At 25.9% G+C, this 26,207-nt stretch overlaps 1 protein-coding gene across 6 annotated transcripts in view; it reads right to left on the bottom strand.

Annotated features, from left to right (window-relative positions):
- LOC112692837 (octopamine receptor beta-2R-like) overlaps positions 1–26,207 on the bottom strand; it is a 186,934-nt gene that overhangs the window by 100,619 nt on the left and 60,108 nt on the right. For 3 of the 6 annotated variants that reach the window (XM_025567645.1, XM_025567644.1, XM_025567647.1), the window contains one exon: positions 7,353–7,410. The exons of the other annotated variants lie outside the window; for them this stretch is intronic. The gene's annotated coding sequence lies outside the window, so the exon portion shown is untranslated. The remainder of the gene's footprint in view (positions 1–7,352; positions 7,411–26,207) is intronic. 6 annotated transcript variants of the gene reach the window in all.

The following is a 26,207-nucleotide window of genomic DNA, read 5'->3' as shown; positions in this document are numbered from 1 at the left end:
AAAAAAGAGTAGTTATTTAATTATATAATTGCTACAATATCCTATTAATGTATTAACATATATCTTGTATATAAATCAGCTAACTATATAAAACAGAGCATTTCAAACAGTGACACGTAAAATAGATTGTAAATAAATAAACAATTACTTAGTTCTAATATAAAAAATGCCTTTTCTTAGCTAAATTTTAAAAAAAATTATGATTAAAATAATGTTTAAGACTTATGAGTGATTTTAGGATAGAGAAAAAAGAAATCATACAAGCTTTGCATTTTTATAATTAATGAATATGGTAAACAATGTGAAAAAAGGAAAAAATTACCAGGTTCATTGAGTAGACTATTATGATTACATAAATGCAACGTATATAATTATAATTTGAATATTATTGACAGACATATTATTATTATTATTATTATTATTAAGTAAAAACCGAACAAAGAATACACTAATGAATCCGATGATAGATTTCCTTCAAAGTAAAACGGACCAATAACAATGAAATTCTCCAAAGTCATTAACGTTCTTCGTAATTGCATAAAATAATAATCTTACACTGCCAGTTGCGCGTCGATCGAAATGGTAGCGGTGTCTAACATTGGGGCCCATAGACTCAATATGAGATCCATTGTAGGCGTAAACTCGGAGGGTATTTTTAACGTGAAAGAATTGAGTATCGTATTTTATGATAACTAAGTAATAAGTTGTGAGTATTGAAAAAAAAAATTACTATAAATACTTAAATAATAACAGGGCCTCAGTCTTACCTTAACATCGAAGCTCTAAGATAATAGTTGTTTCACTATACACTGCAATAAATAACATATTATACAGATGGAATCTTCTAAGTCGAGAGAGAGAGAACAAGTTCGGTTCTATGAAATTTCAGAAGTAGTAGGTTGTAAGCATTTAAGCTTCACGACCGCAGTGCGCTTATCAGATCATCGGCCGCCGTTACCACCGCAAAGTACGTGATCCGATGGCAAGGACATTACAAAACTTGGTTAGGTTTTTTAATGAAATAGGTATGTGTGGGTTAGAAGTGAAAAATATACAATGAGGACACGAGGGAAATAATGCTGAACAATAAAAAGATTTAAAATACGAAGGCAGGGTTTACAGGGTCTGAGCTGATACTATATTGTTCCTATTCCTATTTATATATACGTATACATTTTATACATAAATGTATAAATGTATCATGTTGGAGATGCTTAGGTAGTGGTAAAAGTAAAATTACGGGACACAGGCGCGTGACAAAAGTACTATAACGTACGACAGCAATAGTGATGAGAAAACTTGTATATATGTGAGTATGTGTGTTTTCAGTGTGACACGGTTGTGGTAGATTTCTCCTTTAGGGCACCTGTGAAAGAAATTACACATTTTTTCCACGGCTCCCTTTTCTCGCTCGTTTCACTTTCTCTGCTGGTATCTGAATCACCCTTACTCACTATCACAGTGAAATAAGTGCATTTTGCTGACGACTATGGGATGCTTGTCGGAAAATATAGGACTGAAAAATTCATTCCTAGCTACGCGAAATAGCTACCAAAAACGTACACGTAGTGTGTATTCGTATATGTTTTATAACAGTGGTAGAATATGAGTTCTAACAGGAACGTTTGCTGCATGTACGAGACAAAACGTGTAATCGTTTATCGACTGCTGTAGAGTACACTCATATGTTCTATCGAATAAATAAAAATAAAAATATATTTTGTACAGAAATACTGTTTAGTGAGTAGTAGTAACATATGAGGCAATTTTAATGGCAATAGTTTGTTACATGTATTATACGTGTATGTATATGTTACTGTTATAGTGTTGAATTTGTTAGCTTATAAAATAACTGAATCATGTAGGTAATGTATATAGTTTATACTTTAACTAGTTATTTTATACGTTCCCAGGGCTCATTTAATGTGTCAAATCGTACAAAATATGTACAATATCGTTATTTTACTTATTCCAAATGATAACAATATATTATAATCTGTAGCAACTGTGCAGTCTCTGGGAATTGGTCAGAGATTTTTTAAGTGCACTAGTTCCAAACATGTGATACAGAGCGATGTATTTGCAGAATTATACATTGCATTATTTTCAGGTAATTTATGAAACATCTAATTATTTCATAAAATAATAGTAACATATATATAATCAAAATATTGATACACGTGATATACAAGATATATGTAGATTGAAGGGATGAAAGAATAACGGGAGTACGTAAAGAGATAACTGTGTAGACACATATTACCGCTGAGTTGAGAAAGTGAAAAGAAAAGAAAATAGCTCTTGAAAAACTTTATTGGATTCAACCCGACTGTGATTCGCAGTGGAAAATAGTGACCGTCATTGTTCATTTAACAATTCTGGAAATTAATCAATTATGAAAATGGCACCAAATCCTACGAAAACAAATAAAAAAAAAAGCAGATCATTAAAATACTGGCACTATTCACTCGGAAAATTATTTGATTTGATTTAATGCTGATTTAAATACACCAAGTTTAATGTTCATCATAGTCATAGGCTAGTAATTTTTTCTTTCGTCCGTTGTTGTTCAGTGATACAGAGGATGGAGGTTTTAACGACGGTCCATAACAATATTTAAGTGTGGGTATCGACAGCAAAAATTTTGTAACCTTTAATAATCAAGGAGAATCATGGTAATATTAATAACGATAATCTAATTCCAATTGCATGACACTCGTTTTTTTATTCCATTATATTTAGATAACTCGATTTTTATCCAATTAACTGCAGCTTTACAAAATATTTTTATCTTATATATTTTAATATAATCAATAATACTCACTATTTTTAATATAACTTATAATGTTTGTGATTGAATCGCAATCAAATTCATTTTTATTTCAAAAACTGTATTATTATGTACATAAAGTATATTATTATAGATGTTTCATTACAAAAAATAGGAAACACAGGTAAAATTTAAATATTATCATAACTCAATAACATTTTAATGTTCTAACGAATGTTATGTGTCAATGTTTCTTTTAATTACTAAAGTAATGTTACAGTTAGCAATTACATTATATTTATTAACCTGTTATAGTATATTTTTTTTTCTTAAGAAGAATGCAATATTTTCGTCAGCTATAACAACGCTTACGTTTACATAAAAAAAAAAATGAATTGAGAGAGGTTATATTTATTTCCATCATGAAAAATAAATATTAAAGATTTTATTGTTTTATTTAAAATATAATAATATAATGTTATTATTTATTATATTTCTAAATTTATTTTCACCTTATAAATCATAAAATCATTATTTAATGATGAAGAAAATCATTCAATCTTTAAATGGCCTTTATCCATTTTAACAGATTTAATTTTCAAGTAAACCTTGAAATTAAGATACCATTTAAAAATGCAATTAATTCTCAATATTTAAATTAAAGCACAAATTATTAATGCTAATTTTTATTAGTTCTAGAATATTTCATAAAGATAATTTTATTTTTATCTACGATTATTGTGTATTAAACCACGTAACAAATATTATGTAATTAATAATATGAAGATATAATAATTATCAATAATTAAGGGTTACATTTTAAGTTGTAATTTTAAGTTGTTGTACTCTAAAAAGTAGTGTAATATGATGACCCCTAAAATTATATTTTATCTGGTTTAAATAAAACTCCAAAAAGAGGGACACCGTCTCTTATTTGACTATTTCACCACAAACCAAGAAAAAAAGGGTATTTCCTGCTAGACCTGTTGATGATGTTAGGTATGACAAAATAGATCATTGGCAAATACCTACGGATGAAAAACAGAGATGCAAGCTGTGTATCAAAAATTATACTATTACCAAGTGCAGTATATGTGATGTTAATTTGTGCTACACCAAAAATCGAATGTGTTTTATGGAATTTCATAAGGAATAAACATACTGTAATAAAATATTGTGATAATTTTAAAATGTATGGACTAAGACAATGAAAAATAATATATATATATATATATATATATATATATACAAAGTAGGCACTAAAAAAAGTCCCAAAAAAAATGTATTATTTTATTGTTTAATTATTAATTTATTCTAAAGACAATCCTACAATTAATTATTTATTTTATTTTGTAATTAAATACATTTTATGCTTTTTTATGTTTTTATTTTCATTTATTTTTTATTTAGTTTTTATTTATTATTTATGTTTTATTTTTTATTTGGTATAATTTTAAAAGAAGTTTATTTTATGTAAGTATAAGCATCTTATATGTAAAAAAATTGTATTTATTTTATAATATTACAAAAGAAATTCACTTGTGATATAATTTATCTATGAAGGCTCTAAAGAAAGTTTCTACAGTCAATTATTTTATGTTTTGATATATTTTAAGCATGTTATATTACTTATGTATTTTAAATCACTTTAAAAGAAGTTTATTTTATGTAAGTACCTACTAAAGTTGTTGTAAACATAGGTGTTATAATTAAAAATTGTACTTATTTTATACCACTTCATAAGAAATTTACTAGTGATATATTGTATTTATAAAGGCTCTAAAGAAAGTTCCTACCGTAAATTATTTTATATTTAAATATATTTTAAGCATGTTATGTTACTTATCTATTTTGTATAATTTTAAAAAAAAATTATTTTGTGATATATTTTGTGTAATTAATAAAGAATAAAAGGAAAAGTTGAAAAAATGTAATTAAACTACAATCAATTTTTTAACCTTAAATGCCCAATGATAACTTTATCATGTTCTTCCTGGCTTGAATAATTCATCAAAAATGTTGAAAACATATTTTTTCTCTTAATTTGATTGTAATAAATAAACTAAGCAAAAAAAAAATGTTTTTTTTTTTTAAATTCTACTATTGGACCTGAAAGGGTTAAGGTTAGAGAATAAACATTGAAGTGAATTTTGTTGCATTAAACTATATATATAAATATAAAATTAAAAAACATATGTGATGATTGATCATTACAAAAAAAGTTTTGATTTTAAAAAATTTAAACTTATAACATAAGCTTTACATTTTTTTTTTTGAATTTGAGTATGATAGATTTTAGTTGAAGATATTTTAAAATGTCTTAAACATTTCCAAGAACTTATAGATACAGTATTCTGCTAGTGACGATTACCTAATTTGATGATAAAACACACCCGACGTTAGTTTCCAATGTGTACAAAAAATACTAGTTATCTAAAATAGATGCTATACGAAGAATAAACCAAAAATAAATATAACCTGTGTCAAAGATATTAAAAACGTCATTACATCTTGAGCAGTATTCTTCAATAGATGAAATATTACATCATTTCAATTAAATCCTTAATGTTTAAATTATTTTAATAAAAAACATTTTAAATTTTATAAAATATTCTTTTATTCAAAACTTTGTCTACATAAAAAATCTATAATACAAATAATTATTCTCAATCACTGTGCTTAGGCTAATTGTATTTCAAATACTTAATACATAAATAATTATTACCTACAACATGTTTATAATATGTTGATTCACGTGAATAAATGTGAAATATTTTCAGTATTGACAATACAAGCCAATGTACTATATTTTATAATTTATTATTAAATTACTATCAGACCATTATTTTATTTTTTATTTTAACATAATAAAAGTATATTTAATTATTTTTCGATATTTTCGAAGTTAAATTAATTTATCTTTCAAGTTATTTTTTTTATGACTAAATAACTAAAGTAAATAATGATACGTTAAAAATTATTAAATTATCATTTTCACTGTCGATGTTTTTATCAAAATCGACTTAATTCTGTTAACACATAAAAATGTATCAAAGATAATGAATGTGTATAAGAATCATTTACGGTTAATATACGTAATATTATATATATAACACATACATTATAATGAATCGGTAGCCATAATTTTTTTTCTAAAGATAAAATGAAGCTTTAAACGTAATTAGTGCATGTGAAGCCATATTGTCAAAACTTTTATAATAATCGAATTGAAAATAAAATCAATAAATCTAATAGCATTATTATCAAATTCTATATGAATAGCTTATATAAAATAGGCTTAAATCAAATAAAAATCATGGTCTATAATTAAATGAATTATAATAATAATTTGTTTTGCCTTATTGATTTTTGGAATTCACTATATTACAATACGTAAAGTACTTTTTTATCAAATACATGTCCCTAAAAAATTTCCATATTTGAATCAATTATTTTTATTTTTTATCATAAGCGAGCTATGTAACAGTACAGTCTATATTATTTTAAAAAATAAATTAATTTTCTTAAACTTGTCGATTAAAAAAAAAAAAAAAACCATATATTATTTATAAATACTTTTCTTAAATATTTTGAAATATTCATAATATTCAAATACGTTTATATTGGTGCACTTTCAATCAATACATTCTCATATATAAAGAAAGAATAGTGAGCAGATACTTCATTTGAATTTTTCAAGGAAAAACCATTTTATTCTAGACAACTGAAATGAAGAGTTATTGATATTTGGCTTATAAATTCAGTCTTATATACAGTAAAATCATGAGAAAATTGATTTTACAAATTTGTTAAAAAGCAGTGAAACTTTTTTATATATTCCATACAACTAGTGAACAAGTAAACTGCATTTTTTTCTTATATTTTCTAAAGAGGTAACTAAAAATTTGTATAAAATGAAACCTTATAAGAATTACATGTGTTAATATATTTAATTTTTATAATCTTAACAAGCATAATAGTAATGTATACTATAAAATAAGAATAGTATAGAAAAAAAAAAATAAAAAATAAATCTTATCAAGCTTCAATGAAAATGTTTGAGTGAAAATGATCCGAGTTGCTGCACATAAATGGATAATTGTCTTATAGAACTATGTACTCTTTCAGATTCAATACTAACAATGAATCCTAATTCAAATGTAAAATTTTAACCATTGAATATGTTTAGTAACGGCAGCACCGAATTATTACAATGATAAAGTTGTCCGGTGATGCAATACAAGTATAATATAAATGGCAAAAACAACAGCAGCAAAAAAAAAAAAATGTTTTGGAATTTAAAAACCTTAGCAGTATTTTATTTTGAAAAAGTAACAGCCATTTTAGTATCTTGGCCTCAACTATGTACCTATCCGGATAACGTTTTATCTTTAATTCGTTTCAGCAGAAACTATTTTATTTTCCTCAACACGATTTTTGTCCGAAACTATTGTAAGTGAAATGAAATGTCTCACTAAGCTAAACTTTCTCTCTAACGTATAACCTGTATCATCAGTTTTCTTTTTCAATACGAGTCAACATCTCGAGTAAAATTTAATTTTTATTCAAAATAATAAATTACCTTTGGTGCAGTATTTGCATGACAATGAATGGTTTACTGCACTTTTTGTAATTTATGTCTGAAAAAAATAATAACAATAAGTATCACGGGAAAAATGACTATTATATAATAGGAGAAAAAAATGGGTTTTTTCGCTGACAGTAGTGAAACACATCTATTGATAAGCAACACACATACCCACTACCTACTTACAATTTTGTTATTTATTAATGTGAGGTAATTACAAAAATGAACGAAAAAAATGAAAATATCCTTTTAGCATAATATCCTTCGTGTGTATTGTCGTTTTATTATTTACGCTGAGTTTTATATTGAAACACCCAAAAATACATCCACAACAACCAGAAAACAATAATACATATATTGCTACTGAAATAATAACATATTAGATTAGGTAGAATTCACTATGTAAATACCTAATAACTTAAATCACTGTTGAACCAATGGCCACAGCTTACCATGGTTTTTATTTGTGTAACAAAAAAATAATAATATTTTTTCCTTATTTAATTGTTTAACATTCGCATGTCGTATTAAATACTTAATATTAGTACTAATTAGTATTAATTTAAAAAAAAAATTATGCATCCATTTATATATTTTGATAACTAAATACACATTTTTAAATTATTGACTTCATGTAAAAAAAAAAAAAAAAAAAAACAGTAAAAAGCTAACACATAAATATAGATCGTAACTTTTAGTATATTTGAATGTTTTTTTCTTGCATCTCAAACAAGTCTCAGTTTGTTAAATTAATTATTGTTCAAGACCATTTTCTTTATAGCATTTTATAACTATAGATTCCTGATAAAATGGGTTAAAATTTTTATGACTAGTGATATATTGGGGTTTTAAATGATATTTATTTACTTATATTTTCAAAAATATTTAATAAGTATAATTTCAATTAAAAATCATTCGAAAATGATTGATATTATAAGTCTCATAAATTCGACACTAACTAATCAAATGTTGTTCTTAATATATTAATACACTAATATTAACACTAACCTATATAAATAGTTTTTCTCAAAAATTGCTTACTATTTTTCAGTATTTATTATCTATCTCTTCACAATTATTTTGGTTTAAATTATTAATTTAAAATTAATTGTACAAGTTATTAGCCTGATTATATTAATAAGTTCATAAAACTTCAATAAATAAATATGTTGAATTTCAATTTCTGAGTGATCGAATTTTAGTCTTTTAACTGATATATATTTTTACGGAAATAACACTTTTGAAAGACCAAAAATGATCAAACACATATTATTCAAATGTTTTGTCTTTCGAAAAAAAATCAATAAACATCTTGGGGTGTAATTATGTGACGTAGTCCAAGCATATTTTTTTTTCCGTAAAAATATTGTTTTAACTTGCACATGTTTCAAACATAAATTCTTGTATTGATTAAAAATACAATAACTAACCATATAAAATTGAAAACATTATTCATTAAACCTTCAACTACTAAAATTTGTAATTATAATGATTTTTCGTTCTTAAACATTTTTTTTTATAATACGTAGATAGATACGTAAATAGATTTTAGATAGACGTAGATTTAATATGTATACATCATTGAAATGACTTATTTACTTTATTTCTCAATCACGTACAAACTATACAAAAGTAAATCAGTATACCATTATCCTCTAGTGTTTTCATATTTCACATTCAATTAACTACATTTTCAACAATTATTTGCGACTCGAAATCAGCAGTACCTAAACTTAAATATTATATTATATTATAAAAACAAAAACAACATTACATTTTAATTAAAAAACGGTTTAAGTGATTATGTTTTCATAATTATAAAAATCATAAAATCTATGCCTTTTTAAAATTTGACCGTTATAAAAAAAAAAAAAAAAAACACTTTTAATAATTCAACTTATTGTAAGAGTTTATAACTAGGATAAGTTACGTTGCGAGGTAAAACGAGATTTTTTTCCTCACAAGAATTATAATCATGGAATTTCATTCAGAATAACTTTTAATTATTTTTAGTGGCAGTCTGCTTTTATTTTGAAACTCATTAACCTGTGATGAATGCACATTTTAAGTTCTACCAATAAGAAACAAATCCTATTCAACAAATGATGTGAAATATACAATATATTTAGAACGAACTACTGAATTTCGCACCAAACAATTAAGATGAATGTATAATAAATTCAAAAGAATTTATTACTTAATACTACTCACTGATTTTCTTCTACTTGAAGTAGATAATATTAGCTGAAACTATACACAATACAGGTGTCATTAAAATTAATTTTTACATTCGTTTAGGCTAAAAAAATTAACTATTTTTTTTATTTTTTTTTTAAATGGTAATTATTTAAAAACTCGAAAATAGACCATAATGAACTAGTTAAGGCGTGTAAAATTGTACATGGTTATAAAAAACATGAATACCTGTGCATTTTTCAGGTATTTTCTATTAAAATATATTATTATAATTTATAGTTTTATTTTTTTATGACCTTCACTATCTATATATATATTTATAATAATTTACTGACAAAATATTTACTTTTTTTTTTATTTCAACAAAATAACTTAAATTTTTCATACTGCAACAGATATGAAAACAATTGTTATAGTTATAATATTGTATAAATAATTTATTAATTTTTTTGTGCAACTATAATTAGATATGTACTCCTAATATGAAAATATTTCATATTCTTATTACATGGTTTTTTATTCTTATGTATCAGTAAATATGTGGCGTTTAAAAATCAATAATAACTAATTTAACTAAAATACAATAATAAACCAGTTAACTTGAAATCAAAAATAATCAAATGAAAACAATTTGTCTTTATATTTTTCTTTAATCTTATTTTACATAGGTGATTAAAGATTTTCGATTATTTGTAGTGAAATCAAATGTTGAGTGTACCTTTATTTGACAGTTTTAAATAATACTTGAATATACTGGTATGTACTAAACACAGGCGTAATTTGGAAATTTATTAGGGGGAGGGGGAAAAAATATAATTACATATCTAACTAAAAGAATGTCCGAGGCTAAACGCGGCTTTACTACCCACATATTATTTTATAAAAAATTATTAATTTTCTAACATTATATTAGATAAGCGAAAATTTAATATTAAAAATTAAAAAAAAGAAGGTTATAGTAATAGCTATAACCAGCCCTTTTGTATTTATTTGAAAACAAAGTGCATTAAATATTAGAGGGGACACTGCCCCTTCTAATTTATTCTAGAGGAGCAATTTTCCCCCTTTCTCCCCCCCCAGTTTACGCCTATGGTACTAAATATTTAATGTAACATACAATATATATTAAATGTAAACCATACCATTCGTCAGGTATAAAATTAATTTATTGCACATATATTTAAAAATAGTTATTCATGTTGTAAAAATTACGAAGTAATAACGCCAAATGGCCAATAATAATTTTGACTACAATATTTGAACATATTATAAACTATTACATTACTGTACGTTTTATTCCTAAAAATTTTACACGATCTGAACTTCAAGTTTAAATCATAACACATTTTAGTGCAGCTTATGGATCATCATAATTTTCCATCGCTCTTGAATACTGAAGTTGGAAAAGAACTAATGCACTCTGTTGATTTTCTGTATAAAGTTGATTTTATTTTATTTTTAAGTCCTTACATATCATTGAACTTTTGTTATATATAAATTTTGGTTTTAAAATTTGTATACAACTCGTAACTAAGAAAACCTTGGAGAAAACTTTATCAATGATTCGCTTTAAGTTCAAAAAGAGATGATTTTAAAATCAGAATTATATATGTATATATATATATATTCGGCGTGTATATACATTTCAATAATAACAATCTAGTATATATAATATATATTTCGGCGCGATGATGATTCACCAAGTCAAATGAAATTTATTAAGAAGAAATTTTACATAAATATGTTAGGCATATAAATGTATGGTACACACAATCAAGTGAATTCGGGAAAAAATACAAAAGTCCATGTACACAGGTAATGATTATCATATGCGATTTGCGAATGACTGATAATTAAATATGAATTTGACGGTCGTTGCCTTGAACCTATACCATAAGCATTATATACACATATACAACACACATATGTGAATACTATTGCGATCGACCTCTTGGCATAATTTTAACATTTTTTTCTGGTATATAATACCTGGTACTAAAATATGCTTCATATCTGCAGTATCTAATTATACACTATTTCCACAACGATTTCAATGGTTTTTATTGAACCTGCACACAGTCTACGCAAAAATGTGTGCTTTAAAAGTCGAAAAAATAGTTTTGTTAAAATGGGGGTTGGTTTCATTTATTTACCGAATTACAGTGCGTCATAAATAATGGCGATGTAAATCAGGTAGATTTTTAAGTTAGCAACGCCACATTGCATTTAATACAACGTTTTGACAATTTATCCCTCGCTCTCTTATTTAATATTTACCATTCCAATATTATTTGCCGTTATGCTAATAATTTAAAATATCAAAAAATTAAGTTACGAGTTGCAGAAAGGAAAATATATATTACAATTATATTTTACCCGATACACCAGATGATGATTCATTTGTTTTTCTTGTCTGCGAAACGGATTCCGTTGAATTGCACATTGGCATATTTACTATAGAATATAAATTTTTAAATGAGCGAAATGTACATACATGCATAAAGTATATATATATATATATATATATATCATTTAAACATATTTTGATTAAAAATAATTATGTAAATATTTGTTTGTGATAATGCGTTAATAAACAACTAGACATTATAATTGTTAATTCCAGTAACTCATGAAAAAAGTAAAAATCTGTCCATTTTATTTATTATTATTATATGTAATACATATGAAAATAACTATCCTATAAGTGATAAGTCATAAATAACCATCCAAATATATTTCACCTATACAGAAATCATTATTGGCGCAATAGTTAAAAATATAATTTTAAAAAATAAAAACACGTTCATATATGAAATATGAAATTTTGAATGAAAACCATTAAAATTGTTGAAATAAAATGTAGGTGTAAAGTATTTTTTTTTGCCGTTGTACGTGACTTCTGTACTTGACAGGAAGAAAAAACAATATTTCTTTTCTAAATTACAATATTAAAATCAGTCCAAGCTCGGTCTGAGTCTAGACTCAATCTATAGTTGTAACAAGTAAAGTGTAAGTATTTTAAATTTGATGGTAGATAGACTTAGAGCAAAACATAATCTTAAAATTTTCATTATTTACTTAAAAATATTTAGTCAAAAATTTTAATTCAAATCGACAAAAGCATAAATAATAAAACAAAAAAAGAACATAGTATCTGCTTCAACAAATTACATTAAAAATATTAAAAAAAAAATTCCCAAAATAATGAACTTATATATATATATATAAATAAAATATTTATATTGATATAAGAAAAAAAAACGGAAAACCCGCATACAAAAAAAGGATAATAATGATCAATAGATTAATAGATCCAATGAAGAAGGTAAAATATTATAAACTATAATCAATTTGTGTGAATGAAAATAAATTAGAAAAACATAATTTATCGTGTTCTCCAAAAGATAGTAATGCAATCAGTTATTAATTAAATTGCGCAAAAAATTAATTCGAAGCTTATATTCTTTTTTTTATTTCTATGTCAAAATAATATAAAAATAAACCAAATGCTATACAATTTTTAGGTAAATTATAGTCTTTTGTGAATTTCAATAACAAAGTATATATTTCAAGATTATCAAATTATAATATTTAATCTAATTAGTATTTATTTACTAATTAAAGTTAGTAAAATATTGTTCGAAAATAATACAAATTGAAATACACTATCAAATTCATGAATAAGTTTGTATTGCGTTCATTTGTTATGCAGTATTTAATTTATAAGTAAGAATAACATAATTAATCATAATATTACATAATTTTATAATCACCATCAAGACTTATAATTTGAATAAAACAGTGAAAAATAAAATTGAAAACATTAAGAAAAGAGTTATGTAGTAAAGCTATTCATATTTTTTTAACAATATTTTACACCGGAATAGATACTAAGATATATATACTCGTCTCATGATGAAATGTTATTTTTAAATAATGGTATTTATATAACAAGCACACATACTCCTCATTCATTTACACATATATTAAACTCGTTTCTGTTTTTTATTTATTTTAGATTCTGGGGGAAACTCAGATTTTGTGACTATGAACACGATTTTGATCGGAAGGAAATCAACAAAAAATAAAAAATATAAAATTATATTTCGCCGAATGTTTATATTATTAATATTATTAATATCAATATTATATATTAATGATTTAAGAAATATAAATTGAGCTAAATATTATAAATATTGCATTTTAACAAAATGATAAAAATCAAGCAAATCTGATAGGTTTTTATAGTAAAAATACATGACATTTTCATTTTCTATATTTAAGGTTTGAAATTGGATATAATATTTTCCTTAGAAATTTTTATGTAGAAAAAAAATAAATAAATGAATAAAAATAATAAAAATGCCGGAAGTTTACAAAATGAAATTTGAATTCGAATAGGTATATAGTGAATAATTCGAATATTCGAACATTTGATTATCAGTATTCGATGATACAATACAATACGTAACGAAAATTATTCGTTAAAGTTTTCGCGCAACACAAAACGTTTAATAATAATATTATATGGCTTATGTTGCATAAAGGCCTGCGAGAAGTGGATTCGAAGCCAGCGATATTTATTTTTTGACAGGGCAATTAAAATACAAAAATAAAAATTGTGCAAAATACACGAATATCATAATTAAATTATTATTAATAAATAAAATTATTATTAATACAGTATAAACTATAAATCACTATAGCGAGCATCGCTTAGAACGAGATACTTTTTACAACAAGCAAAATGTTAGGTCCCGGCAGGCACATATATTAAAATATACATCTACAACGAGTATGGTTATTAAGTGTTATCGGCTATGACGAGTAAAATAAAGCTAAGTACGAATAGGTACCTGCAAGATAAGAACTATTTTCGAATTTAGGTCGATTAATCGTTGACATACATTATCTTTAGTTGTGTAGAAATGGATTACTTATTAATAGTAAATAGTATAAAAAGTTTGTCATGGAAAAACGAATAAAACAAATTAGGTATTGTAGCATCGAATACTGATATTCGAATGATCGAATATTCGAATTATCTAGGTAGAACTATTCGAATTCGAATATACGAATACTCGAATAATTCGATTATTTGAACAAACATTACTAATTTATAGGTGCTTAATAGTTTTAATTTTCCCTATATTAAGATGTCTTTTTTTTATGATAGAGAGTAAATTACAATTTTGACACCTAACTTATCAGAAATTTAGTACTTATTTCTATTTAATCAATCATCTTCAGAAATAAAAACTGATGCAGCAATATCATTCACTCAACCTTGTATCTCGCCCGACCGCGGAGTCTCACTTGACCTAGGGTCTCACCCCTTTTTTCTTTTTTTTTTTTGTAATATTTATTTATATTTCCTTTTAACCGTGGTATATAATATTACGGTAATCTATCACTCACGTGTTAAAATCACTTTGGGCAGGAAATGACAAGAAGAGTTGTACTCAGTAGGTTTGCATTATAATAAATATATTGACAGGCTCGCGCACCCAATATTGACCACAGAATGTCATAAATTTCATCGTTTCAATTCGAAAACACTGACATGCAAAAATCATAACCGTCGGAGGGTATAAACGATACGAACCTATAATTTATCAAAATGTCCACCCGTAGCTTGTCATCTAGGATAACCACCCATAAGTTAATTTTCGTTTTTTTTTTTTTTTTTTTTTTTTTTCCAACCAAAATTTTTTTTTTTTTTTTTTTTTTTTTTTTTTTTTTTACCCGAAAGACATTTCATCGATTTTTTCATAAGTATAAACATAATATCTATACATAGTAAAGAAATTATTACGAATATTATGATTAATTGAATAATTATTTATTTCGTGTATGATATATTTTATTCTGATTTCATTCTTACCATCGTGTTTCGTAATACATATATTATATGACTAGCATTCACTTTAGTTGTATAATTGTAACGTATATTATTTGGACGATGAATATGATTGATCCCGTTAAAAACCAATTTTAATTTAACGCTTTTAAATGTATATTATATTTTAATTAATTACACTATTGCGATCATAAAAACAACGTTCTAACAACGTAAAAAGATAATAATGTAATACATTATTTACTTTATACATTATTAACAGTCGACCATATTGGTTTAATATAATGATAGTGGAGTTTTTTTCTTATTACTTTCGTTAGCCTAGTACTATGTGTATAAAATAAATGTTCAAAAATAGTCTTTAAGGTCGTGGCATTTTACATTTTAATTTTAATTCATATTTTTCAATACTAATATGAAACTCTACAGTATTAAATTTAAAATTGGTTACGTTTTATATTGCCACATTAATCGTGAGATAATTTTTCTTTTCCACAGTTAATTTTGCGCTTTAATTTAAATGTTAGATAAGTATCATTTTTTAATTTAAAATTTAAAATAAGTATTAACATATTTTTTTTTTTTGCTTTTTTTTCTAAAAGTTACATAATTATGATACAATCATACCAACTATAAATTAATAATAACCTATTGTTTTGTATACCGAATGAGAGAGATTTTTTTAAGAAAAATACTTTTTTCTAAATGTTTTGTGAAAGAAAATGAATACAAAAGTGATATTTATTATTTGATAAAAACCCTAGTAATATGCAACAGTCTCAATTACATCAGTCATATACTTACGGTATAACATAAAACAAGAATTGATGTACCAAAACTCAAAAAGTTAAAAATGAAACTCTTTGTATTATACATAGTTGTCTTATATTGTAAGAATCGTACTCTGTATTAAATATCAACATTTAATAATAAACTTTTTATGTCTCATGCCAACAGAGAGCCAAACTTTTATTTGTAAAAGATACACACTAAATAATTAACGTACGCTCTTTTCTATATGTTTTATATGTGTATTATTAATTATTCATCATGTGTTTATATTTACCATTGTATTATTAATAGTTTACTACTAAATATACTTCGTTAAAAGGGCAAAGCCCGTATATTTTAATAAATAAAATAAATATTATTAAATCAGTATGTAATTAACGATACATTACGTTGTACAATAGTGAGTAAGCGATATTGATCAATATATATCAAGAAAATGAGAACTCAAGTATGTAACAAGTAACTGCACTGCCCATAAAATATTTTTATTGAACACGTCGAACTCTACTCATACATCCTTGAATGTTTCTCATCTACTGAATGCTGTATTCTCTGACCCGGTCAAGAAGTCAACATATTTAATTTCGGTTTCAATTGAAGAACAAATATCGACTAGCTATTTTCATTCCTAATATAGATAAATGTTAAATAAAGCTTAAATAATTGTAAATGTGTTTTGTAAATAAACATTGTCCAATATCGAATAAATGTCTTGTTAAGCCACAAAGTGATGACTATTAATATTAGAAGTCCGTATCAATAATAAATAAATAATTTAAACAAGTAAAAATATTAATCATAGTGTAACATTTGTTCCAACAGTCTATAAAAATGAGCTAGCGACCACCAAGTAGAGTAACGAATGGCGTTCACTTTTCATGGTCAATCGACAATTACCGTTCAGATTGTTATTATTAGTACACATTATAAGTCCGCATGTAACATAGTCTTACTTTTCTGACAGTAAAATAATATTCATTGATTATGAATTTATAATTTTACCATCACAACGATGCGGTTTCTTAGACGACGAAATACTGAATTAAATACGCATATCACCTACGTCTTAAACGTAATTCTTGTATAACACACAATTTTGTCGATCGAAATCAATAGGTACATAAAATTATATTTATCTTATCTTATCTCGTATGTAACTTTTCCACAATTATTTCAATTAAAAATCACAAAATTTCATTCAGAGCAACGATGGTTTTTGGAAACATAGCTATCATAGCTTCACGTTAAGCCATTAACAGTTTACTCTCGTGCCATAATAATATTTTATCCTAATACTTACCGTCGTGGACGCATTCGTCACATTCCGTCCATATAAGCGCATCTGAGGCAAATGGTGGTGATGAGAATTTAATGAGCAGATAGACGTTATGGTTAGTATCCGCGATCCGTCAAATACTACACCCGTCTGCCCGAGCGATATTCACGCGAATTCGTTTACGAATTTCTGCCATCGGTAAGCCAAGTTTTTGGTATCTCCTCGGGGCAGAGTAAAAACTGTTTTCCGTCCCGTTCTCAGATGATTGGTCGAACGCAATGGTAGGAGGAATAGTGAACAACGACGGTGAGGGGAGGCGACATCGACGAGGAATATTACAATTGCTTATAGTAGTTTTCAAAGGGACGATTTGTCACCGGTGAACGCATAAAGTTGAGCGCACGTATTGCGTACAAACTTTGTGAGCAAAGTTCCCCACGTATCATAAAACAATTCGATCGAATTATTCTGTGTACATACATTCATAAATATATACGTATACAATGTATATTATACATATATATATATATATATATATATATATATATATATATATATATATGTGTGTGTGTGTGTGTGTGTGTGTGTGTGTGTGTGTGTGTGTGTATTGCGTAAACACAAATTTAGACGAGTGGTTAGTTAGTTTAAATTTATGATAACCAAAACGAAACACCCTCGCTCGGGCACCACGGAAAATCGTTCCCATTGTTGGATGTCATCGTCATGCCCATCAGTCGCTCGCAACACCGCAGTCAATCTAAATGTGCTACGATTTCAATACACCACAAGATATGCCACGCACATAATAATAACATTGTAATGCTATAAACAAATTAGCGTGTCAGTGGATTTCGTTACCCGCGATATTCGTGAAACAAACCGACTTTAGCGAAGTTCCAGAAGAGACTTATGGTTTTGACATGTTCGATTGTCGTCGGCGGAAACGCTCGCGCTGTGCACCACCATCGCGCGAGTGGTTGACTAAACGACAGAACGCGACGTCACAGAGAACGTCGCGATTGTGGTTCAAAAATGAAAATATTTGACCAAAATTCTAATTTTCTTAAAATTCTTACAAAATCTATAGAATTTACATGACTATTAATAAAATTATAATTTGTATTCGTAAACAGACTATAAAGGCCTACTAGTGCTCTGAATGGTTCAGTCTTAATCAGTCCAATGCGGTCTTATACGGTCCTAACATTCAAAAAATATTGAATCGTCAGTTTGGTTCGGTTCAGTAGTTTTTAGGAATAGTTCGGTCCAGTCCTCAGGTTAAATGCATTATTTTCAGTCCGGTTCGGTCCCAATCATGGAACATAAAATCTAAATACAGATATTGTTAAGTAAACAAATAAAACAAAAAAACCTACTTTAGGTATATATTTATTTATAAAGTCGTGTAGTCCGGTCCAGTGCAATATTAAACGCATCATATGGTACAGTCTGTGCTAATACAGACTGAACCTTACGGACCGGTCCATAAAAGTTCCAAAATGTTTTAAGATTGAACCAACAGTCCGATCTATGGTCTACATTATTAAATTTTATTTAACTACTGGTCCGGCCGGTTTAAAAATAATATGAAGCCATCAGTTCAGTCCAATTTTGATCTTTGATTAACGTTTAAGTGTGGTCTGGTCTGACTTCGGTCTGCTGGTAAAATTTGAAGTCCGGTCTGGTCCTTAAGATAACGGACTGTACAGAGTCCTAGGATCTACACATGTTCTGGTTTTTTTTTTTACTCAAAACCATGACACACAGGAAAAACTTTAATGACACGTAAAAGGATCCAATTTTGACAATTTTTTTTTTAAAGAAAACACTTATAAATATGAGTCAATTTGAAACAGTTTATATTTTACTATATTAAATTTATTTTTTAATAATAAACATTTCTATTATATACACACATAAAAATTAATTTTTCCCACCGAGTTTTCAAACTTCAAATTCTCATTATAAAATAAAAATTAGCAAATATAAGCAATATTTTTGTAATCAATAGATTGTAGTCGAAGTGGTGATATTGATATCGTCGTGCGGTTTGACGAAAAAGTTAATTAAATTTGTATGTTTATAAAAAGTTTATAATTATATTATTTGTAACATAGTAAATTTAAATCACTACTTATGAGTATGGGGTTATACGGGATTATCGTATATATTAACAGCTGTAACCATTAAACATTCGTGGGACCTTACGTGATTAAAATTTCGGGCCCTACAAAATTATTTTTATATACATCTTTAATATTACTATCCAATAGTTAAAATAAACAGCTTTAATTATAATCGACTATTTTTAATAAAGAAAATCATGTTTATTAAATTTTTTTCAAAATAATTACATTATTATTACTGCATATAACACCTACAACTTAACATATATTATATTTCATTATCACTTTTGTCCCATCAATTCTTAAATATAATAAAGTATAACAGGTATTATAAAAACTTATATAGTGTTCTGTTTACACAAGGCCCCTTAAACGGGTGAGGCCTTAAGGTGGGCGCCTATTCTGCCTAATGGGTAATCCGTCACTGGTTGTAACTTCATAAACAGGTCATTAAATATTATCTTTTTATCTTTTAAAACACAAATAAATCTATAGACATGTCGATTTAATTTAATTTTATTTGTTGTAGAAAATTAAACTATATGACAATTATTGATAAAACATTATAGTTTTCATGGAAACGATTATTTTGCAGTATGTTTTACATATTTTTATACCTTGGGTATTATACAAACATTATTATTTAAATATTTTCAAATTAAAAATATCGAATTTTGGCCGCTTATTTTCATTTTTGAACCACTGTGCGTCATATGTATAGTTAAGTGTCGAAGATAATTTAATTTGGTTCCTAAGCATCAGTAACAACAATAAATTACTATCTGAAAGACGAATGTATAATAAATATATAGTCATACATTGAAGACACAAATTACACAAGTACACAGTACTGATACCGATCTGTTGGAAAAAAAAACAATTTCTTAACAATCGACGTCACATCAATCGGAATGAATCAAAATAAAATAAATCGGATCTACTATCAAAGGTTTACAAAAAATTTGTAAAAAAAACTGCATTTCATCTTATCTCTTTTAAATAATTTCAGTGTTTCATTATTGTAGTTAAAACATTCATATTAATCATTATATTCTACATATTATTTAAGTAATTGAGCTTTCAAATTATTTACCTATATTTTCTATGCCAGAAAATTAAAAAAAGATAAAAAATAAAATAATTAATTATTTATTGATCTTTAATTAGATAGCCGAAATAAAATCTAAATTTTATACATTACATTTGATCAGTTGAACAGTACCAAATACTTTGGAAACAATAAATTTAAATTATATTTTTGGAAGTACAATCAAAACCAAGCAAAACACGGATAGAGAGTACGACTTGAAATAATGAAAAAATAAAACGAAAACAACAATTAATGACGAAACCACAAAGTCGCTTTGTCGGAAATTCACCAATTCACAGAAAATATCACGAAGTTAGATATAGGAACAGATTAATTCTAATAATGATATTGGAACGAACATACACAATCAACACGTACACGGATATATATATATATATATTCGTATCAGTCCCTATTTTTCATAAAAATTCGTAATATACATTTTTTTATATAAAATTATATGATACAAAGCTCCTCACTATCTTCTTCCATATGATTATAATTTTTAGTACAATGTCAGTAATGATTTTTAGTAAGAGTTTTTTTTTTTTTTTTTTAATTGAACTGCACATTATAATTAGTTAAATTAAAAACAAATCTGATATTATTTTTTAAACTGAAAATATACTTTTGTCTGGTATAAATCTGAAAACTATTTACAAATTATTTATTTTAATGTGGGTTGTATAAATTAAAATATAATAGATATATTTAAGTCCTCATCAGCTATCTGCTTAAACTGACTTCCTGAAAAACACCTTCATAGTAGTCTTATTTATTAGTATTTAGTAGGTACACACTTCTCGAATCCCATAGTGCACACTTGCAGTTTCGGACTACACACTTTGTGTCGGAATTCACTAAAAAATAGGGACTGATAAATATAATATAGGTATATGTGTACGAGTATGGGATTACAGTAAATTTACAAAATCAAAATAGTATCGTGTGATAAAATGCTTCGTGAAAGTAATTTATATCATAAAATATCCAATACGTTACACTATAGGTTCCCAATCTTTTTTGACTCATGGCACCCTAAAGTACAGTCAACTCGTGGTATAACGAAGTACAATAAAACGAAAACCTGAATACAATGTATAAAACTGTCGGATCCTTGAAAATCTTGTGATGTAACGAAAAATTAAATGAATTTTTGTCGCCTCGATATAACGAAGATTTTTTGGCCAAATTTCACGCAAAGTAACGAATTTTAACAATTTTGGAGATTGATACTCCACGTTTTATGAGCATGTTTCGGCTGTTATTATGCGATAAGATAATATTCATGTATCGTTTATATGATACACGTCTGTTAAATATAAATTTGTTGCTATCGACAAAGATTTGGTTTTCTGTGGAGTTCTCAATGACGATGAGATTTTAAATAAAGTTGATGATGAAGAAGAGTGTTCTGAAGATCCCCGTAAGCTCTAATGAAGCAAAATTATGTCTCCACGCCGTCTTAAATTTTTTACAAAGACATGATATTGACGACAATGTATTTTTTAATATTCTAAATTTGGACAATACTATTAATCGCGTAAACGCAAGTGAATACACACAATAAAAAAAAATAAATAAATAAATAATACTTATAATACTATACATACTGTATATAATAAACAAAACATTTGTGAATGTATCTAATAAAATATTTAATAATAATCTAATATGTGTGTAGATATGTAATTATAAAAATCTAATAAAATCTAAATTTTCTTTTAAATATCGTTTAAACAAAGTTTTTTGATTTAAGCTTTTGGTATAACGAATTTCGATATAACGAACTTTTTGTTCAGTCCTTTGAAATTCGTTATATTGCGAGTTGACTGTATTTACTAAAACTCTGAACATAATCTGCGATAGCATATCGTACATTTTAATTCATATTTTACAACTTGTGTTTTTTTTTAGCTAGGCTTAACCATACATGTTTTACACACATATTATTATAATTATTTATATTTTATAGAAAAATCAAATAAGTACTTTTAAATAGGTTTTCAATTATGAGAATAATACAGTGGTATGTGTAATTATATTAAACTATTAAACACACATTCTTTAGGTTTCATAACTTTTTTTATTTTTTATTATGAAATATATGTATTATTGCTGTACATTTGAAATCATTTTACGGCACCCTAGTTGGTAATCTCTACATTTTACTGTATATTCATCGAAACAACTAACATTATATAAATTGTATCTATTTTTTGTTTATAATAAAGCATTTTTATCAAAACAATAAGAATCGAGTAATATATTATTACAGAAACGATTCCTAAAGATAGTTTATTGTGTGATACTCTTCAGTTGATAATCAAATAGATGAGATGCTGTCCAAACTTCGTTGAAATCGTGTCCACATAAGAACTTATATTTTTACTTATACATTGTTTGTTGTGGCTTATCTACTATTGTTTATTGAATTTCAACTCTGTGAAATATTTCATTTACACGAGGAAAATAATATTGATTTTCTTGAAATAGAATTTTACACGACGATTTATTCGAGCCCATGGGGGTATTAAAGGTGAAGTATCAAACATTGATCGTTAGACAATTGTGCCAAAGCATTTATCAGTTATGATCACGTTTAGCACTGAAAAATGCGACTTTTTTCGTATTTACTTAAAGCATCCTGAACAGATTTAAGATTATTAGTAAATAAAAGTTCATAATTTCCTGTCAGGAGTAATTGTGTTCCCATCACACATAAATGCAATATTCCTCTATTTGTTTGTGGATTACAAAGTATATTATCTCGTGTAGTTAATGTAGTAACGCAGTTCGATTTTATCGAAAACAACTTTAGATTAAGACTACCAAAAATACTTTGAAACTCAAATACTTCAATGAATCAAATTAATTATAATTTTTTTTTTTTTGTTGCGCTGTTGATTATTAATGACGATACCATCTCTAAAATTTAATGCGTTAATCTTTGTAAATATTACGTTTAGACTTAAGCTAAGAAATTTGGGAATTGGAAAACATTTCTAGTACCAAAAATGTACAATTATTTTATTCTCTTGTGTTTCCGATGACACACTATGCGAAGCCACACACCTCCTTCATATAGTTGAATCATAATTGATACCGAAATCGTCTCCACGTCCTAATCCATTAATTGAAAGCCTAACTCCTTGGAAATCCATCCCGTTACCTGATACCACAACGGTATAGTGGCTAAAATACCTCTTAAGATATTAAAATATCTCCAACCACTGGAGTAAGATACTATTCAGACATTTTTTCATATTCCATATTTCAGATTTCAGATTTCCATATTGTTTTTTTTTTTTTTTATTATTACGTGGTGTGTACCGTTTAAACATATGTATTATTAAGGTAAAAACAAATCTTAGAATTTTTTTTTTAAATCTTATATAAAAACCGTTTTCTTGCCAATTATGATTTAGTTGATCTAAAAATTGCGATTTATAACACACAAGGGATTCACTTCTTGATAAATAACTAACGGTGATGATTTGACAGTATATATCTTCGTCAAAATATATAATTATTAGTATATATGTTAGTTAAGATAATGATTCGGTTAGTTTATGAAATAACTAAGTAATTTATATAATAACTACAAAGTGTAGGTAATGTATATAATTTATACTTTAACTCGTTATTTTATACATTCCCTGGCATCACTTCGTTGATGTGTCAAATTTTTACATTCATACATGTACAATATCGTTATTTTACTGACCGTCATAGCAATAAATTAAATAAAACTGACATTCTTGTTATTGGTGACTGAAGTGTTTATGTACGTTTATTGTGTTGGATAAAATTATCGTTGCACATGTATTATTATTAAGATTTTCAATAAAATTGGTAAGGTTTAAAGCTTATTAATAGTCTTACAGTCACACGTATTCAGTATTGGTTCGTCTATCTTTACAATAGCATTGTACAAATAAATAATAAATTTAATTTAAAATAAAAAAAATGTTATAATACATTTTAAATTTTAAAGTATTTTATACATTAACATGTACCAAACTAAAATTGAATGGAATAACTAGATTTTCTATGAAATAATTAGTTAAAGTATAATTTTTATGTAGGTAAGATTTCATACTCTAACATTCATAGGTAATTCATAAACTACCTAGTTATTTCATAAAATAACGGAATTCAATACTTTAACTATAACAACCAATGTTGTTAAAAATACTTTTCAAAAGTATTTCAAATAGGTATTTAAATACTTCAATTAAAAGTTATTAAAATATTTGTTTAAAATACCTTTGCTATTAAGTATTTAAAAACAACTACAAATATAATCAAAAAATATTTCAAATATTTTTAAATACATTTTTAAGCTTTTTTGTTATCAGCTTGTTAATTCTGAAAACATTACGGCAAAATTACATTAATTTATAGTGAGTAGTGACTAGTGACTTACGTAATAAATTAATTTTAACGAATAACAAGTGTTGAAGTTTGTGAGTATGTGAGATACTAGGATTCGGGGTGTCGCCGTTCTAGGATACTATAAAATATAAATAGCCAAATAGATATACGATATACGGGAAAATAATATTTTTCATATCATTAAATATTTTTTGTCGATAACAACATTTATAATCGTCAATTCGTCTCGTCGACCATATGCAATTTCTTCAAAATCGAAAAACCAAACTAGGAATCTTTTTTGAAAATTTTGTATTTAATATTTTGAAATACAAAATATAATAATAAATATTTGAAATATATTTGAAATACTTCTACCCAAAAGTATCTCAAATGAATTTAAAATACAAAAAATAATTTTAATACTAGTATTTAAATACTAATATTTAAATATTTAATAAGTATGACTGTATCATATACAATAAATATGAGACTAAAATAATAGTATACACATATTTACCGATTCACTAATACTAAAAGAAGGTTAAAAAAAATAAAGTACTTTGAAAGCTTTATTGTGTATTATAATAACAAAATTCATCATTTCAAATTCAGTAGAAACAGTTTATGGCATTCAAGGGATTAATAACCGATAGTCGTTATAACCAAAATGTTAAAAAAGAAATTGAAACCAGAATATAAATTTCTATAATTATTTTAGCATTGAATTTAAATTTATTAAAACTAGTTTGTCATTAACGTTTTCTACTGTAACTCCGAATACAGTCTTTGCAAAAATATTTTGCTTTAGAAGGCGTTCATTATTATACCAAGCCACATAGTTGTATGTTTATAAAATGTTTATTTAGCAATAGCAAACACTTTTTAACCACACTTAAAAATTAGTTTGTGCAGCAGTTTTTGCATTAAAACGTTATGAATTAATGAATATAATGTACTTATAATTATAATGTAAAATACCACCCATATTATAGCTCATCGAACAGATTCGAATAAGAAATTATGAAGCTTCAGTGACGAAGGAGATTAGATTTTCAAATATTCTACAATTTAATTTATTGCGTAGGTATGTATAGTAAAGTACTTCAAATCAGACATGTTATGACGGGAA

The sequence above is a fragment of the Sipha flava genome, unplaced genomic scaffold, assembly GCF_003268045.1.
Source record: "Sipha flava isolate LNK unplaced genomic scaffold, YSA_version1 77_pilon_pilon, whole genome shotgun sequence".
Taxonomy (NCBI): domain Eukaryota; kingdom Metazoa; phylum Arthropoda; class Insecta; order Hemiptera; family Aphididae; genus Sipha; species Sipha flava.
Note: the sequence above shows the minus strand (reverse complement) of the source record. Positions and strands in the feature narration are given on the sequence as shown.